The sequence below is a fragment of the Mastomys coucha genome, unplaced genomic scaffold (genome assembly GCF_008632895.1).
Source record: "Mastomys coucha isolate ucsf_1 unplaced genomic scaffold, UCSF_Mcou_1 pScaffold16, whole genome shotgun sequence".
NCBI classification, from domain to species: domain Eukaryota; kingdom Metazoa; phylum Chordata; class Mammalia; order Rodentia; family Muridae; genus Mastomys; species Mastomys coucha.
In genome coordinates, this window is record NW_022196898.1 from 78,846,088 (window position 1) to 78,849,138 (window position 3,051).

Here is a 3,051-nt window from a genome sequence, read left to right on the forward strand (position 1 = left end):
GAAAAAAAAAAAAGAAAAAAATCAGTTTTAATTGCCAACCAGGCAATTAAATTTAAATAAATCCAAGTAAGCACGACATAGTCTGTAATGAGGATTTTGGTTTCCAGTTATGCGACTATGTTTTTGTGTTTTAATCCCAGGTGTGGCATATGGGGCTGCTTAAGATTGTCCACAGCTGTTAACTATGATTTGTCTCGTGCTCTAGGAGGGATGTGATTTTTGCCAGCTGCAGATAGTTTCTGCGTGGAATTCTGGGAACTCTTGACAGGATATAAATTCCAGAGCCCTGAGAGAGCCCTCCGTGGCTGCTGCTGCTGGATCACTGATGGGAAATATTCTGATGACAGATTCAATTTGCCAGATTGATGCCCCCAATCAGCAGGAAGTAGTCTAAAGAGGTCTATGCCCCCCTTCCCTCTAACCTTCTTTCTCTCCTACCTAGTGTTGGGGGGGGGGTGTTGGAAGGGATTGGGATGGAGAAGAGTAGGTAGGTAATAGAATGCAATAGAGTAACCCCAAAAGTATGCCTACAAGATTCCTACATCCCTCCGTGTTTCACAAGATGGAAAGTGCATTTCCAGACAAAAGAAAATTTCCCTTAAACTGAGTATGAAAACAAGACTTCAACTTAAATCCCATGTGACAGATAAGTGAGTAAGATATTGTGAGACGCTCAGTGGGTAAGGGAGCCTTCTGTGCAAGCTTGGGGGCATGAGATTGGTCCTAAGAGTCCACAGAGGGGGAAGGCCAGAGCTGACTCCACAAAGTTGTCCTCTGATGCCACACACACACACACACACACACACACACACACACACACACATGCATACGCACACGCACACACACAAAATAGTAAATTTTAAAAACGTACAAGATAGTAGTGGATAGAAGGAAAGACTGAAACTCATATATTTGATTAAAATGTAAGCATTTAATAAAATGATTACAACAGCACATAGTAGATAATCATAATGAAAAATATAGGTCAGGAAAATAATGAATTCTAGACTTAAAATTTTACTTTACAACAAGGCACTTAACACATTGAAACAGTATAGTAAATTTCCAAAAGAATGCAACTGGCTGCTTCTTACACCTTGGAAAGATATTTCTTTTGTGGATACACTGTAACTTACTAACCTCACATTTCGCAGCATTCATCATTGCATAGGAGGTAAATTAAACAAGGAATTCCCACTTGGCAACTAGATCAGCTTATGTGTCTTCTCTTTTAAAGGACAGTTTAAAATAATGCTACAGTGACCCACTCTTGTCGCTCATGATTCATTGAGAACATAGTACAGTAAGTTCATGGGTAATAAACCAGCGCTTACGAGGCATCTATCTGTATAAAAACTTATCTTTGGGTACCTCTGACATGATTTTCAGTATACAGATATCAAAGTCAAGAGTACTTCTTCATAAAAGGTGTATTTTGTCAAATGAGTCAAAGGAGCTAAATTATTGCAATGCAATGGCATTAAAAACAATAATATTAGAAATCTTTATACATAAACATAGAAAAGGTTCCAACACAATGCATATAATTTACACTTGATTTAGACATGTAAACTCATTTATTAAGAAATTCCTCTCGCCAGGCGGCGGTGGCATGTGCCTTTAATCCTAGCATTCAGGAGGTGGAGGCAGAGGCAGGTGGATTTCTGAGTTCGAGGCCAGCCTGGTTTACAGAGTGAGTTCCAGGACAGCCAGGGCTACACAGAGAAACCCTGTCTCAAACAAACAAACAAACAAACAAACAACAAAAAAGAAATTCCTTCTAACACTTTCTTACACTACAGACAGGGTGAGTGTGTTAAGAATGGCTTAATTTTTAATTCAGTTTTATAGTATAAAACCAAAACATTAACAAAAAGGTTAAAATATTTATGGAACAAGGTAAGACCTTTCAATTACAAGTGAAATGATGAGTTCTGGCACATAACTAAAAACGAGACAGTTGACTTGGGGTCTTGAAGTAAACAAAGTCTGTAGAAGTGAATGATTGTGATGTAAGAGGTAAGCATGACCTTCAAACTTTTTTTGATCCAAATTCTGAGCACTTTCCCTTTAGGAAGGATGAGAACATCTTTAAAAATATCTCTTTTCCCATGAGAATTTCAACTTTTGGCAAAACAAAAACAAAAACAAAACAAAAACAAAATTGAACAACAGGAACAACAAAAAGCCCAGGAAATAAACAAACCTTTGAGAAACCTTGAAAATATATTTTTAAAGTGGCATTTGCATTTCAGACGTGACATACTGCCACAAGGAGGCGCTGGCAATACAGCACGGAATGGATGGGCACCAACCTGCCCAGAGATTTCAGGAGCTGACTCTCAGCCAGCCTTGTGTCCCCAGCAAAAACCTGCTTCCTGTGATGACAGCAACCCAAAAGACGGTCACATTAGCTCAGGAGGCACGGGGGGAAGGATCCGTCCTCTTCCAGATCTAGTGGAGGAGCTCAAAACCGATGTCTCAGAGAACTCCATTCCCATTGGGAGGGTTCAGGAAAAATGTGGCACATTTCGTGTGTGTTCTGTATTTGTAGACATTTTCCAGAAGCCCTATATTGCAGGGAAGCCTTCCGACAGGAGCACAGGCTCACAAAACCACAGATGATGGGTAAGATCTGCATCCTCATGGGCGAAGAAGTAGGCAGGGAAACACACATCTACAATCCCAGCACCCAGGGGGCTGATGCAGGAGGACTGAAAGTCGGAGGCCAATTTGGGCTACACAGTGAGATGAGAGCATCTCAAAGATTAGTTTCAAAGGCAACATCATAACGGTCTTGTATTTTATATCCCAGAATGGCACACTGAGGGAAGTCTCCAACTTACTTTCTTACACTGCAATGAGTTGTCATCTTTTGAATCTTGAAACTTTTGACTTTCCCCTCTCTTATTTGCAAGCCACATGTGTCCTTATCAGCATCTACTAGAGAATCACAGCAAATACAAGAATAGGGAACAGTAGGGTCCACACAGGCTCATGGGTATTTTCAAACCTTTAGAGAGTGATGGTTTTTTTTTTTTTTTTTTTTTT